Consider the following 17,387-nt stretch of genomic DNA (forward strand, 5'->3'; position numbering starts at 1 on the left):
GTCTAGTCGAGCTCGCCACTTCGTCTAGTCGAGCTGGAGCGACTTCATCACTTTGTCCAAACGTCTTTGGATTCGGTTCGTCAGTTCACCCAAACATGTTGGGCTAACTCTCTCGAAACAGAAAACAAATAATAATAATAGTAAAGTCTCAAGGGGTCGATGGTTAGGCCGGAGGTCCCAATGAGAGACTCTTCACGTATCTCCTCGAGACGAGCTCATTCTTCGAGTCGAGCTCCGAGTCCGCGAGTCGACCGATACTCCTCGCGCCGACTCTTCACGAAACACCTCGTGCAGGCTCTACGTGAGTCCTCGAGTCGAGTTCGAGTCCACGAGTCGACGAGCTACTCCTCGTACCAACTCCACATGCCTCCTCCAGACAAGTTCATTCCTCGAGTCGAGTTCGAGTCCACCAGTCGACAAGCTACTCCTCGTGCCGACTCCACATGTCTCCTCGAGATGAGTTCATTCCTCGAGTCGAGTTCGAGTCCACGAGTCGACAATCTACTCCTCGTGCCGACTCCACATGTCTCCTCGAGATGAGTTCATTCCTCGAGTCGAGTTCGAAGCCACGAGTCGACCGATACTCCTCGTGCCGACTCTTCACATATCTCCTCGAGACGAGCTCATTCCTCGAGTCGAGCTCCGAGTCCGCTAGTCGACCGATACTCCTCGCGCCGACTCTTCACGAAACTCCTCGTGCAGGCTCTACATAAGCCCTCGAGCCGAGTTCCAGTCCACGAGTCGACTGATACTCCTCGTGCCGATTCTTTACACATCTCCTCGAGACGAGCTCATTCCTCGAGTCGAGCTCCGAGTCCATGAGTCGACCGATACTCCTCGCGCCGACTCTTCATGAAACTCCTCGTGCAGGCTCTACGTGAGTCCTCGAGTCGAGTTCGAGTCCACGAGTCGACCGATACTCCTCGTGCCGACTTCACATGCCTCCCCGAGATGAGTTCATTCCTCGGGTTGAGTATCGAGTCCACAAGCCAACTAACCACTCCTCGTACAGGCTCTACATGAGCCCTCGAGTTGTGTCCCGAGTCCACAAGTCAACTAACTACTCCTCGTACAGGCTCTACGTGAGTCCTCGAGTTGAGTTCCGAGTCTGCGCTCGCCGCCCAGCTCGTGAGCCAAAAGGCAACGATGGGTTCAAAGGCTCGCGTCCGCTGGACGTATCTGGTCTAGCCAGCGTCCACGGAAAACCTCGCCACGCAAATGTGGCTCCGCACTCGACGCCCAGCTCGTGAGCCGAAAGGCATCGAGTTTCAAATGGGTTTCAAAGGCCTGCGTCCGCCGGGCGTATCTGGTCTAGCCAGCGTCCACGGGAAACCTCGCCACGCAAATGTGGCTCCGCGCTCGCCGCCTAGCTCGTGAGCCGAAAGGCAGCGAGTTTCAATTGGGATTCAAAGGCCTGCGTCTGCCGGGCGTACCTGGTCTAGCCAGCCTCCACGGAAAACCTCGCCACGCAAATGTGGCTCCACGCTCGCCGCCCAGCTCGTGAGCCGAAAGGCATCGAGTTTCAAATGGGTTTCAAAGGCCTGCGTCCGCCGGGCGTATCTGGTCTAGCCAGCGTCTGTTGTCAATGGTGCCCACAAGAAGAGTAGTAGTGTCTATTTATGTACATTTGATGTCATATAGTCTTACGAAGACTCTTGCTTGTAATTGCTTATTCTTCATTAATAAAGTTGAAACGTTCATTCATTCTTTCTTTGTTTGAAGCTTTATGATAAAACCTTAGTCTTTTAGTCCATAAACAAACTTAACAACTTACGAAGAGACAAATGTAGATTTGCATGAACAAACTCTTCGTAGTTTGCTTAAAACGTTATATTCGCAATCTAAGGGTCAAAGGACTATTGACCTCAGTATGATTGTTAGAAGAATCTACGATGTCTGGTTATGAGGCATTGAGAGTTGGGAACTCTATAGTTCTTCTAGGTATCTTCCGAAGGTACTGAATTGACCAGTGCACTTCTAGAGACAATATAAGAACAAACCATTTAACCTCTTATGTCTCGAAGTCACTATGTATGAATTGCATCATGCTTACCTTAATCCTGAAATGAGACATGCCATTTCACACTTTAGTATTCTCATTTGAGAAAGTCAAAGTTCGGACTCACTATGTGATTCCGAACAAGGCCTATTGGTGAAGTACTAAGTTGTGAGTCTGTCATGAGTAACTTTGTGAAGTTCTCATAGATATGGAATTCATGTACAAGATTGCTGAAATGCAATGTATGTCACCTCATGCTTTGTTCCTTGGAGTGTGAATAAATGAACTGGCCAGTGTCCAAATTGAGTCCTAACTCTTTTGGATGAAACAATGTGACTTGTTAGCTCCTCGTCAATACATTGTTTCTAACTTATTCACAAGCGACAAAGGAGTTGAGGAAATAACAGCTAGAAGGGTAAAATGGTAATTTAGTAAATCCCGACTAGCTGATGACATTCATGAAGGGTAGCATAGATAATATTCAGTGGATCCGCTCATTATAATTAGGTGAATTCTTGAGTAGAAAATAAATTCATTTGAACCGAGAGATTTTCAGTGTCAGCTCTTTAGTGGAGTCAGTTGGCATTAAGCTAAACTTGGAAAAGGTTTGTGAACTTTTGAGTCCAAGTGTTTAGCTCAAGCTTTGTTCATTTGGGTCCATGAGGTCACTGTCACGAATCACATCGATAGGAATAGTTAAACTGGAAGCTAAGTCAAAACAAGAACGAAAATTGTCGAAAGGGTATTTTTGTCTTTTAAGACATATGGATGAAATGGATGTCAATAAATTTTGACAAGTTCATTTGATGACTTAATGTCACTCGGCCATAACTTGATTATTGGGCCTTGTGAATTAATTTCATTTCATAAGAATTTTATTGAAAATTCTAAATGGGCCTTTTCTTATGTTGTCTTGAACAAGTGAAGAAAATTCTAGAAGCCTTTTTCTAGACATGTTGGGCGCCCATAATACCCAAGGAAAGAGAAAATATTGTGTGCATAAATGTATCAAGATACTTGCCAAAAGAAAAAGAGGAAACAAATTTGCATGTAGATGCACTAGGGTAATCGGCCAAGTAAGAGAAAGGCAAGGCAAGGAACCAAAAAGGAAACAAATCCAAGCCTTCTAGAAGGCTGCCTTGGCCGTGTGGAATAAGAGGGAAATGGGCAATATTTGCTCGTGAATATGTGATATTCTATAGAAGAGGAAACTACCTTATTGAAGGTGAGACCTCTCCTATAAATAGGAGCCTCATTCCACACATTTCATTCATCCCAAGTTTTAGAGATTGAGAGCTTCTCTCTCTAGCTTGGCCACCCCTCCTCTCTCTCTCTCTCTAGTTTATTTTCGATTTTTCTTGTCTTGGCACCTAGGTCCTCACTCGACCTAGTGTTTAGCTCTGCGACTTTGAGACTCGTTCTTAAGTCGTAGTGTTTAAAAGTGCCCACTCACTGATTCCTTCTTTTCGAGTGATTTAGTGATAGAAACTTTCGTGGTTGCTCGAGGTGCCGAGAAAAGGAAGAGAGACGTGCTGCGAGGGGAGACGAGTGTTGCAAACTTTCCACAAGCTTCTTCAAAGTTCAAGCTTCAAGAAAGGTTAGTAAATTCTTAGCTCATATTGGTATTTAATTACATGTACTTGCACTTGTCTAGGTTAGTAAAAACTGTTTTTACTTGTAAAAGAAAATTTTTAAAATTCCGCCGCTTACCGAAGCGTTAATTATTTTCTTAAACCCTAGATCGATTCCAACAGCGTCCACGGGAAACCTGGCCACACGAATGTGGCATCGCACTCGCCGCCCAGCTCGTGCGCCAATAGACAACGAGTTACAAATGGGTTTCAAAGGCTTGCGTCCGCCGGGCGTATCTGGTCTAGCCAGCGTCCACGGGAAACCTGGTCACACGAATGTGGCATCGCACTCGCCGCCTAGCTCGTGCGCCGATAGGCAGCGAGTTACAAATGGGTTTCAAAGGCTTGCGTCCGCCGGGCGTATCTGGTCTAGCCAGCGTCCACGGGAAACTTGGCCACACAAATGTGGCACTGCGCTCGCCGCCCAGCTCGTGCGCCCATAGGCAGCGAGTCACAAATGGGTTTCAAAGGCCTGCGTCCGCCGGGCGTACCTGGTCTAGCCAGCGTCCGCGGAAAACCCAATCACGCAAATGTGACACCAACGCCCCCCGGGGCCCAAGCCGCGCAAAATCGATCACGCCTTCATTGGTAGGTCGAGATAATAAGTCGCGCACAACAAAGCCGTGCAAATCGATCATTGGTAGGTCGATAAAGTAAGTCGCGCACAACAAAGACGTGCAAATCGATTATGCCTTCGTTGGCAAGTCGAGAAAATAAGCCACGCGCACATAAGCCGTTCCTCGCGACGCATAAAGGCCGTCCCTCGCGACGCACAAAAACCGTTCCTCGTGACGCATAAAGGCTGTCCCTTGTGATGCACGAAAGTCGTCCCTCGCGACGCACAAAGGCCGTCCCTCGTTGCGCACAAAGGCCGTCACTCGCGACGCACAAAGGCCGTTTCCTGTGACGCAAACCCGAGAGCGTTCACCCCGCATCCGCATAAAAGCATAGATTTTGAGTTTCCGCTCGACCTACGCTCGACCAGAAACTCGGGGGGCTAATGTTGTTGGCCCGTCTAGGGCCGACGAGGACAAAGGCATCACTTCGACCCGCGCGACCGGCGCAAGGCGTTTGACGGCGGAACCTTGCCTCAGCCATTGGCCGGCCCAAACCAATGGCCGGCCCAAGGTTCAGTCGGCCAATGGCCGGCCATATGCTCAGCCGGCCCATGGCCGGCCCAAGGGTCAACCGGCCAATGGCCGGCCATATGCTCAGCCGGCCCATGGCCGACCCAAAGGTCAGCCGGCCCATGGCCGGCCATATGCTCAGCCGGCCATACAGTTCACTCGGCCAATGGCTGAGTGAACCTTCCAGCAGTTCACTCGGCCAATGGCCGAGTGAACCCTTCAGCCGGCCATGCAGTTCACTCGGCCAATGGCCGAGTGAACCTTCCAGCAGTTCACTCGGCCAATGGCCGAGTGAACCCTTCAGCCAGCCATGCAGTTCACTCGGCCAATGGCCGAGTGAACCTTCCAGCAGTTCACTCGGCCAATGGCCGAGTGAACCTTCATCCGGGCAAGACTCCTCACTTGGCCATTGGCCGGCCCAACCCTACAGCCGGCCAATGGCCGACCCAAAATGCTCACTCGGCCATTGGCCGGCCCAACCCTTCAGCCGGCCAATGGCCACCCAAAGTGTTCACTCGGCCAAGGGGCCCCCCAAACACCCCTTGGCCGCTTATAAATAGAGAGGTCTGCCCTCTCCCAAAGGTAATCCAATTTTTAGTCCCGAAACGCTGCCGAACTCATACTTCGCTCGTTTCGCTCACCTTTGGCTTCTCACCACCTCTAAACCTCTATAATCCACCTCAATCCCACTAATGTTGAGCGTCGGAGAGGTAAACAGAGGCACCCCCTCTGTTTTCCCTTCTTAGCTCACGGTTCTCCTATCTTTTTCAGGTATGCCGGCGAGCTCAAACACCATTGACAGCTAAGGGAAGACTTGGGATACCAAGTCCGACACGCTCAAGTCAAGGCGAGGCCACTTGGTCCGGCCTTGGGTCTAACCGCCTGTGACTCCTAAATCGTTGTCCGAAAAACAGCGACAACATTTTGGCGCTAGAAGGAGGGGACCTCGATGCTCTCCCTTCCATAAGTCTCGAGATTTCGCACAACAGTTATCACTTCATCTTCTTCTTCGACATTTTCTCTCCAAAAACCCCAAAATCCTCCATTGAAACCCACCTCCACCACCATTACACATCTCCACCGACCACCTCCACCACCATTACACATCTTTAGCACTTTACTCCGGTCGGCGTCGTGGTTTTGGTGAACGTTTTCAGTCGTGACGCACGGGTAAGAGGTTAGTTTTAGGGTTTTTTTTGTTTTTAGTTTTTTTTATTTCATGATGTTATGGGTAAAGATTCTTAGGTTTTTTTTTTATTGATTTCGGTGTGAAGGATGTACATTTGTTGTTATTTACCGCCGTCCATTTTGATCTTCTTCATCATGTTATTCCGAGAAGCAAGAACGCCGCGAGCCATCAAGGTGCCGGCTCGAGAAAGAATCACCGGGAGAGAGAGAGAACACACAAAACGGGGAGTCGAAATCTCACAGAGATTTGGTGAGAAAATCAAACCCGAGTTGGATTTTTGGAAATCTAGGGTTTTCTCTTAGATTGAGAATTTTGATTTCTGATTGGGATTTGTAAAATTGAAGTGGATTTGATATGGATTAGTAACCGAATAGTATTGATTTGCGCTTGGAATTGTGAATTGAAAGCATTTGTTTGAGTTTCTCATGAATTTTGGACGAGATTTTAAATTTAGGGTTTAAGAATGTTTGAAATTGGGGGTTCTTAATTTTGAATATGATATAGAGATTCTGAGATTATTTTTATTTTTTAAATATTAAAAAAAAATATTTTGCGAGTCGCTCAATTTTTGAGCGACTCCAAACTGGCGTCGCTCAATTAAAAAAACCCGCCAATCCAACGTGGCGCTTACGTGGAGCGCCGCTCGGTCATAAGCGACGCCCAAACCTTTGGGCGTCACTAACATATGCGTCGCTCAAAAAGCGACGCCCAAAATATAACGCATCGCTTTTTGAGCGACTCTAAAAGGGTATTTTGTAGTAGTGCTAGACAAAGAGCAAGCACATGTAAATAAAAACTAATATGAGCATAAAAGATTACTAACCTTTTTAGAAGCTTGAACGTTGAGAAGCTTTTGGAAAAGGTTGCAACGCTCGTCTCCCTCGCAGCACATCTCTCTTCCTTTCCTCGTTAACTCGAGCAACCACGAAAGTTTCTATCACTAAATCACTCAAGATAAAAAGGAATTAGTGTGTGGGCACTTTTAAACACTACGACTTAAGAACGAGTCTTGAAGTCGCAGAGCTAAACACTAGGTCAAATGAGGACCTAGGTGCGAAAACAATAAAAACGAAATTGAATAGAGAGAGAGAGAAGAGAGGCGGCCAAGTCTAGAGAGAGAAGCTCTCAATCTCTAAAACTTTTGATGAATGAAAATTGTGGAATGAGGCTCCTATTTATAGGAGAGGTCTCACCTTCAATAAGGTAGTTTCCTCTTCTAAAGAATATCACATATTGATGAGGCAATTTCCCCTTTTCTTTCATGAGGCACACGGCCAAGACTTGCCAAGCAAGTCCTTGGATTTGTTTCCTCTTTTATTTGCTTCTCCCTTGACTCCTCTTGGCCGAAATTCCCTATGCATGTGTGGGAAATTTGTTTCCTCTTTTTCTTTTGGCAAGTATCATGATACATTTATGCACAAAATATTCTCTCTTTTTCATTTGTTCATGACAACATGAAAAACGCCCATTAAGAATTTCCAATAAAATTCTTATGAAATGAAATTAATCCACAAGGCCAAATAGATCTAATTTTGGCCGAGTGTTACTTGTCATCAAATGACCATGTCAAAAAAATTTATTGACAGTCATTTCATCCTATGTCTCAAAAGACAAAAATACCCTTTTGACAATTTTCGTTCTTGTTTTGATTTAGCTTCCAGTTTAACTATTCCTACTCGATGTGATTCGTGCCAGTAACCTCATGGATCCAAATGAACAAAGCTTGAGCTAAACGCTTGGACTCAAAAGGTCACAAAACCTTTTCCAAGATCAGCTTAATGTCAACTGACTCCACTAAAGAGTTGACACTGAAAATCTCTTGGTTCAAATGAATTTATTTTCTACTCAAGAATCCAACCTAATTGTAATGAGTGGATCCACAGAATATTATCAGTGTTTTCCCTTCATGAATATCATCAACCAGTCGGGATTTACAAAATTACCATTTTACCCTTCTAGCTGTTATTTCCTCAATTCCTTTGTCGCTTGTGAATAAGTTAGAAACAATGTATTGACGAGGAGTTAACAAGTCACATTGTTTCATCCAAAAGAGTCAAGACTCAATTTGGACACTGGCCAGTTCATTTATTCACACTCCAAGAAACAAAGCATGAGGTGATATACATTGCATTTCAGCAATCTTGTACATGAATTCCATATCTATGAGAACTTCACAAAGTTACTCATGACATTGTCATAACTTAGTACTTCACCAAGAGGCCCTGTTCGGAATCACATAATGAGTCCGAACTTTGACTTTCTCAAATGAGAATACGTAAGTTGTGAAATGGCATGTCTCATTTCAGGATTAAGGTAAGCACGATGCAATTCATACGTAGTGACTTCGAGACATAAGAGGTTAAATGGTTTGTTCTTATCTTGTCTCTAGAAGTGCACCGGTCAATTCAGTACCTTCGGAAGATACCTAGAAGAACTATAGAGTCTCCAACTCTCAATGCCCCATAACCAGACATTATAGATTCTCCTAACAATCGTACTGAGGTCAATAGTCCTTTGACCCTTAGATTGCGAATATATCGTTTTAAGCAAACTACGAAGAGTTTGTTCATGCAAATCTACATTTGTCTCTTCGTAAGTTGTTTAGTTTGTTTATGGACTAAAGACAAATGTTTTATCATAAAGCTTCAAACAGACAAGGAAAAATGAATGAACGTTTCAACTTTTTATTAATGAATAAGCAATTACAAGCAAGAGTCTTCATGAGACTTTATTACATCAAATGTATAATATAAAGACTACAACTCTTCTTATGGGCACCATTGACAACAAACTCCCACTTGACTCAAAGAAGATGTGTGTAGTCCTTCATGCCTAATCCATCTCGATGTTGATCGAAGACCTTGTTCGCTAGGGCCTTGGTGAATGGATCTGCTAGGTTTTCCACCGTTGAGATCTTCTTCACTTCCACGTCTCTGCGCTGCACGATCTCTCGAATCAAATGGTATTTCCTCTCAATATGATTAGAGCGTTTATGGCTTCGAGGTTCCTTTGAGTTAGCGACGGCCCCACTATTATCACAATAAAGGGTCATGGGCTCGTCGACGTTTGGAACAACTTCCAAGTACTTAAGGAATTTTCCAAGCCATACAGCCTCTTTGGATGCTTCACAAGCAGCCACATATTCTGCTTCCATTGTGGAGTCAGCAATGCAAGATTGCTTAATACTTCTCCACACAAGAGCTCCACCATTCAGGACGAACACATATCCCGAAGTGGATCTACTGGAATCCTTATCCGCTTGAAAATCGGAGTCTGTAAATCCCGTCATAGTCAGGTCAGTACCTGAGTATGTAAGCATCAAGTTCCTAGTTCTTCGAAGATACTTAAGAACATGCTTAACAGCAATCCAGTGCTCGGGTCCAGGGTTGGATTGGAAACGGCTAACTACGGCAACGGCGAAAAAAATGTCAGGTCTAGTGCAAAGCATAGCATACATGAGGCTTCCTACGGCAGAGGCGTAAGGAATTTTCCGCATGTCTTCAATCTCTTGTGCAGTCTTGGGAGACTGGTCCTTAGAGAGTGAAACTCCATGCCTAAAGCGTGTTTGGCCCTTCTTGGAGTCTTGCATCGAGAAGCGATCCATCACCTTATCAATATAAGATGCTTGAGAGATCGACAGAGTCCGGTTAGGAAACAAGATCATCCATGTCAGAGACGGCTATGAGAGAGTCTCCATAAGACATGTACCTGTCAGGCTTTTGAGTAGTCCTCCCACTACGTCGAAGTACTACTTGACGAGATTTCGATGAGTAAGGTTGTGTTTCAGTTGGGGTAAGAACAGTTCTTACAGATGAGGTAGAAGCTTCCTCACCCAACTTTTCTTCAAGCACAATTTTGTTTCTAGGTTTCACGTCTTTCATAAAGTCCTCCTCAAGGAAACGAGCATTCGTGCTAACGAAAGTCTTATCGTCCTCGGGACTATAGAAGATGAAACTCTTGGTTTCCTTTGGATATCCCACGAACAAGCACAATTCTGACCTACTAGCCAACTTGCTAGTCTTTTGCCTTAGCACGTGTCCAGGGCAACCCCAAATTCGGATGTGACACAGATTTACTTTACGGCCAGTCCATCGTTCATAAGGAGTACCAGGAACCGTTTTGGACGGAACTTGGTTCAGAATATAAGCGGCTGTTTCGAGGGCATATCCCCAAAAGGAAAGAGAGAGTGATGAGTAACTCATCATTGATCTAACCATCTCCATAAGAGTTCGGTTTCTTCTCTCTGACACTCTGTTTTGGTGAGGTGTGCCAGTTGCGGTAAGCTGAGAAGCGATACCTTCTTCTTTAAGAAAGTGATCAAACTCTCCAGACATATACTCACCACCTCGATCAGATCGAAGGGTTTTGATCACTTAGCTAGTTTGCTTTTCCATTAAATCCCTAAAGACCTTAAATACGTTAAAGGTCTCGGATTTTTGTTTGAGCAAATAGACAAAAACATATCGCGAGTAATCATCGGTGAAGGTAACGAAGTATTCGTATCCTCCACGTGCCTGTTGGCTGAGCGGACCACATACATCAGAATGTACTAGTTCCAGCAACTCGGTGGCTCTTCGACCCTTATCGGAGAAAGGTTGCTTAGTCATTTTTCCTTCTATGCAGGATTCACAAGTAGGTAGTGAACCTATTGCAGAGGCTTGGAGTGGACCGTCCCTCACAAGTCTCTTAATCCTATCTAGACTGATATGACCAAGTCATAAGTGCCAGAGGTATGTTGATTTTGTTAGATCGGATGACTCAGAAAGTTTGATCCTCTTTGTCTCTCTAACTAGATCGTTATCTATTTCGGTGTCTAAAAGAGAAGGTTGAGTGGGATAGATGTAGAAAAGAGCATTCTTCATACATGCATCAGTGACAAAAGAATTATCAGGAAACGAAATACGAATTCCATTCTTAATGAAATTTAAACAATAATCTTGCTCAAGAAGACGAGCAACGGATATTTAGTTCTTCCCAAAGTTAGGAACAAAATAAACATTATTCAAGTTTAAAGTGCGGTCTTCAAAAGACAGCGTCACGGATCCCACAGCCTTCGCAGACACCAGGCTCCCATCACCCCATTTGAAACCATTCAAGGAACAACAAATATGGTTAGTAGCAGCGGAGTCAAGAATCGACGTTGATACATTATCAGCAACTAAGCATGCTTCGGTAACTAGTACAATACTATGTTCCTTTGCTTTGAGATAGGTAGGACAGTTCTTTTTATCGGCCTTGTGAGGTCTCTTCTTAGTTCCAGAGGTGGAGGCTTTTTGCTCAGTAGCATGTGCCTCTCCTTGATTCCTCTTTCTCTTAGTGAGGCCTACAGCAGTGTGAAGTTCCTTAATAAGCTTGGTAACAGTCTACTCTAGCTTGTTTATGGAGTAGTTCATCTTGGAGGTATCAAGAAATGCGGAGTTTCTAAGATCATATCTATGACATTCTTCCCATCAATCTCTGATCCTAGGATTTACATTCTATTCAGAAAACTAATGATCAGTATCATAAAGTCTCCAACAGTCCTAGCCTTCATATGACAGGTCATAAACTGTCGGACTGCTTGTTGCCTTGCTTAACGCCTTTGCCCTTCAAACATCTCAAGGAGATTGATGAGCATGTCGGCGGCAGTCTCGATGTCACGATGTTCTTGTTGCAACACATTGTTCATTGATGCGAAGATATAGCACCTCACAATCTCATCGGAGCAGAGCCAGGCCGCCGAGGCGTCTTTGCCCTCTTGAGTCGAATCATCATTCGTCAGAGGAGGACACGGGGTGGTGAGTACCCATTTGTTCTTTTTAACGGTAAGTATTATGTCGAGGTTATGTTTTCCAATCTACGTAGTTCTAGGTTTCGAGTTTGTTCGAGGAAAGGATTATAGAGAGAGTGTTGAGAGACATCTTGCTTAATAAAGTTGAAAAAAGTTTATGATTTAGTTTTTGGTTTAGGATTTAAGTTTTTAAACATTTGATAAAATCCAAAGGTGTTATAAACCAAACGATAATTTACTCCTTCGAGGGAAGGCCGCAAAAAATCTCCATTTATAAGTAAATGACACATCATTAATGCTTAGCCAAGATGTCAATACACCAATTTTGACCAGTCACCTTTTAAATTGGTTTGATCACTCACATCCTTTCGCAGGGCCTCGAGGGAGGATTACTAGGGATTGAGTCTAAATGTGTAACCAACCACTTAGTCCAAAAGATTGACTTTGAAAAACAATCCGTCGAGGGGAGGTCTTGTCTCATTGTCTTACTTTCGGAATTAGCTCATTGAGCAATGATCAGTGCAAAGCGCCCTTGAGTATTCTCATTTAAGAGAGGGCCACGAGGGTGACTCTTAGTCTACCGACAATTGCACTTTTCATTAGTGTTGGGGATCGTGGGTTACAAACAACAGATATAACCCTCCCACTTAGTTTTTGGAGTTGGTACATCGACTCTTATAAGTTCGGAAACGGTTTTCCTAGTTATAGAGCGATAGAGCGGACAACTAGAAAAGAATCCTAGATTTTCATGTTCAGAGCAGTGTTAGTGCATAAAGGCACAAGGGACATACTCGGATCTTTTCCTATTTTCTATTTCGGGAAAGTGCATGAGGGAAGTGTGAACTTCAAATCACTCGAACACTTGAAAGTTTGAGATTACACATCTTTTTATTTTTCGGCTCGTCTACAAGGATACCTCCCACTCAAATTTTCAAGAGCATATAGATTTTGAACATACGTGATAGAGATATAGTTTTGAAAACATTTTGAAAACTTATTTGATTTGGATGACAAAATATTTTCAAGTTTGAAAACGAAAACGGTTTTTCAAAATTCAAACTAGTTTTGTAAAAATTCAATTTCAATTAAACTTTCAAAAATCAAAACATTTTAATCTTACACATCATGTTTATAATCTTATGAAAAACATTTTCGCTAAAGAAATTTTTCTCATTAGAGTTGTATAACTCATGATAGTGGGGCTGAAAATCCGGAATTCTAAAAAACTGGAGTTTCAGCACAGCCGCGGACCTCGGAGTAAAATCGCATCATTAAATTTCGATTTCTGAGCAGAGAGTTATGCCACTTTTACTGCGGGTTTTACTCCAGCTCAAAGAAAAGGAAATAATTAAAGTTCGGTCTTTTTATGTGCGAAAAAGAATCGAATGTAACGGAACGTTTTAGGAGGTTGTTAAAGCTTTTATTTGTGTTTTATTAGCAAGGTAATAACATGATATAAAAGAAATAACAACAAGCATAAAACGATTCAAGTAAATAAAAGAAAACTAGTAAGACAATACAACTAGTCACAAAAATTTACTCGAAATTTCTCAAACCTTTAAAACACGTTTTTCAATATAAAAAATTAAAAACTTTTAGAACTGAGTCTAATGTGTTTTAAAAACATCCCAAACTCATAGAAAAACAACATGATTTTTAATTTAAAGGCAAGGGCAATAAATTAAAAAAAACTAAGATAACATTCTAGCTCATAATTTTAAAAACATGTACATGAATATCTTTGACCATAGCTCTGATACCATTTGTTGGAAATGATCTAGGGTTTAAGAAAAAGTTTAACGCTTCGTTAAGCGGCGGAATTTTAAAAATTTTCTTTTTCAAGTAAAACAGTTTTTACTAACCTAGACAAAGAGTGTAAATAAAAACTAATATGAGCATAAAAGATTACAAACCTTTTTAGAAGCTTGAATGTTGAGAAGCTTTTGGAAAAGGTTGCAACGCTCGTCTCCCTCGCAGCACGTCTCTCTTCCTTTCCTCGTTAACTTGAGCAACCACGAAAGTTTCCATCACTAAATCACTCAAGATAAAAAGGAATTAGTGTGTGGGCACTTTTAAACACTACGACTTAAGAACGAGTTTTGAAGTCGCAGAGCTAAACACTAGGTCAAATGAGGACCTAGGTTCCAAAACAATAAAAATGAAATTGAATAGAGAGAGAGGAGAGGGGCGGTCAAGTCTAGAGAGAGAAGCTCTCAATCTCTAAAACTTTGGATGAATGAAATGTGTGGAATGAGGCTCCTATTTATAGGAGAGGTCCCACCTTCAATAAGGTAGTTTCCTCTTCTATAGAATATCACATATTGATGAGCCAATTTCCCCTTTTCTTTCATGAGGCACACGGCCAAGACTTGCCAAGCAAGTCCTTGGATTTGTTTCCTCTTTTATTTGCTTTTCCCTTGACTCCTCTTGGCCGAAATTCCCTATGCATGTGTGGGAAATTTGTTTCCTCTTTTTCTTTTGGCAAGTATCATGATACATTTATGCACAAAATATTCTCTCTTTCTTTGGGTATGTTGGGCGCCCAAGTTCATCTAGAAAAGGCTTCTTGAAGCTTTTCATTTGTTCATGACAACATGAAAAACGCCCATTAAGAATTTTCAATAAAATTCTTATGAAATGAAATTAATCCACAAGGCCAAATAGATCTAATTTTGGCCGAGTGTTACTTGTCATCAAATGACCATGTCAAAAAAATTTATTGACATTCATTTCATCCTATGTCTCAAAAGACAAAAATACCCTTTTGACAATTTTCGTTTTGTTTTGATTTAGCTTCCAGTTTAACTATTCCTAATCGATGTGATTCGTGACAGTGACCTCATGGACCCAAATGAACAAAGCTTGAGCTAAACACTTGGACTCAAAAGTTCACAAACCTTTTCCAAGTTTAGCTTAATGCCAACTGACTCCACTAAAGAGTTGACACTGAAAATCTCTCGGTTCAAATGAATTTATTTTCTACTCAAGAATTCAACCTAATTATGATGAGCGGATCCACTGAATATTATCTATGTTTACCCTTCATGAATGTCATCAGCTAGTCGGGATTTACTAAATTACCATTTTACCCTTCTAGCTGTTATTTCCTCAACTCCTTTGTCGCTTGTGAATAAGTTAGAAAAAATGTATTGACGAGGAGCTAACAAGTCACATTGTTTCATCCAAAAGAGTCAGGACTCAATTTGGACACTGGCCAGTTCATTTATTCACACTCCAAGGAACAAAGCATGAAGTGATATACATTTCATTTCATCAATCTTGTACATGAATTCCATATCTATGAGAACTTCACAAAGTTACTCATGCCATTCTCACAACTTAGTACTTCACCAATAGGCCCTGTTCGGAATCACATAGTGAGTCCGAACTCTGACTTTCTCAAATGAGAATACGTAAGCTGTGAAATGGCATGTCTCATTTCAGGATTTAGGTAAGCACGATGCAATTCATACGTAGTGACTTCGAGACATAAGAGGTTAAATGGTTTGTTCTTATCTTGTCTCTAGAAGTGCACTGGTCAATTCAGTACCTTCGGAAGATACCTAGAAGAACTATAGAGTCTCCAACTCTCAATGCCCCATAACCAGAGATCATAGATTCTCCTAACAATCGTACTGAGGTCAATAGTCCTTTGACCCTTAGATTGCGAATATATCGTTTTAAGAAAACTACGAAGAGTTTGTTCATGCAATCTACAATTGTCTCTTCGTAAGTTGTTTATGTTGTTTATGGACTAAAGACTAATGTTTTATCATAAAGCTTCAAACAGACAAGGAAGAATGAATGAACGTTTCAACTTTTTATTAATGAATAAGTAATTACAAACAAGAGTCTTCATGAGACTTTATTACATCAAATGTACAATATAAAGACTACAACTCTTCTTGTGGGCACCATTGACAACAGACAAGGATGTGCTCCACATAATTGATTGCGAACATCCCGCAATCACAACTGAAAGACAAAATCACAAAATTTATACACAAAATACTCTTAATCTTTTCTTATTCAAATTGCATACCTTGTCACACATTGTGGCACGTTTTGGTCTACTAGACATAGGAATGGTGGAAGTCAAATTTGGCCGCCATCTAGCTCTCGCTCCGCCCTTGAATGCTCCCTGAACAACCCAGACTCTTCCATAGCCATCGGTAACGCTCGACCCCAATTCTACGTTAACATAATAATGTAAGATAATAAACATTAAGTTCAGTAGAGTATTTTAAATTTTACTAACCTCCATCATTGTGTTGAAATCGTTTGAATTGTGTTGCATCTGCATAATATATTTCTGGTAATCCAAGACAGTTATGGTCCAATCTTGGAGATCGACTCGGAACATGAACCAATGCATGGTCTTGAAGTTGACGACATACAAAATATCTCGCCCACAAGTTCACGGAATGACTTGGGAATCTCTGCAACTAGTCATCGGGTCCAACAGGACTCTGTGATCCCATTCTACAAGCTCCACCTCTGTGCCTTCTTTAGCGGCTATCTTCTTGTTCTCCTCTTGCGATCGTGTATGAACTAACAAATATATTAATTAACTTTTTATTTAAAGACGTATTCAAAGCAATGTAATTTGACTTATCGTATCTGTTAGCCATTCTCCATTCTCCAATAGGATCTTGAAGAACTCGGTCTCCACATCGGCGAACTTCACATAAACTCGGCCCAAGAACTTCCGCTCAAGTTTAGAAGTATGGATCCCCTTCACGGAGTCATTGAAATCAAAATTTTTGGGATCCTTCAAAGGTTTGAACGGCGTTACCCGCACCCATGAGGAGTATTTTGGCAGCATCGAGTCCGTGAAATCGGAGGGAAAAATATCATTTCGGTGATGCTTTTGAGTTGGCGTTTGTATCGACTCTCTTTCCGGCCTCAGCCTCTTCTACGCTAGGGTTGAAAGTGGGAGCGTTCTTTCTGATACATCGAGCCGCCTTGAACATTTCCTACTAGGAAAGGTCGGCTTCGTCGAAGATGGTGTCGAAGAGGGCGACTTTGTGGAAGAGGACGACTGCGAAAAAGGAGGAGGACTATGAAGATGAGGATGACCAGGAGCAGGAGGACTACGCGATCGATGTCGATGGCGTGAACCAGCTTGTGTAGTTGGCAACAGCCGCGGAGGTAAACCCGTCAAGTCCTCGAACATGATGTTTATCTTCTCAAACATGGTAAGCCGTAAGTTGATGACAGAAAATACTCAATGAGAAACTAAAAAGTTATAGAAACGACTAATTAGAAAATTCATTTATTAAACGAGAATTAAAACTAACCTGGTCTCGCCTCATTCTCTATAGCTTGCGACCTTTCGTACTCAGAACTCTCAAGACGGTTGTATGAGAATGTATCATTTGATTCCACATTTCCTCTGTCAAAGCCCACGGAGCGGGATGATCGGGACAAGCGGGAGGTGCGGGTGCTTTAGGACGAGCACGAGCACGCTCATGACGTTCGGCCTGAAAGATTGAAACTAATAACTAATTCATATAAAACTAATAGTAACTAAACTCATATTTTATTAATAAAATAGAATTTACCTTACGAGGTTTTCGCGGAGTATCTGAAACATGTTCTTCGTCATCTTCTTCCTCACTCCACAACTTCTCATCTTCGTCCTCTTCGTCTTGTCTGAGTACGCCGGCTT

At 42.6% G+C, this 17,387-nt stretch overlaps 1 pseudogene; it reads right to left on the reverse strand.

Moving 5' to 3' along the window:
- Positions 1–8,749: 8,749 nt before the first annotated feature.
- LOC149393589 (secreted RxLR effector protein 161 pseudogene) lies at positions 8,750–9,442 on the reverse strand (annotated as a pseudogene).
- Between the last annotated feature and the right edge of the window lie 7,945 nt (positions 9,443–17,387).

The sequence above is a fragment of the Urtica dioica genome, chromosome 6 (genome assembly GCF_054948205.1).
Source record: "Urtica dioica subsp. dioica isolate 48M chromosome 6, U.dioica_male_clone48M_v1_H2, whole genome shotgun sequence".
Taxonomy (NCBI): Eukaryota; Viridiplantae; Streptophyta; class Magnoliopsida; order Rosales; family Urticaceae; genus Urtica; species Urtica dioica.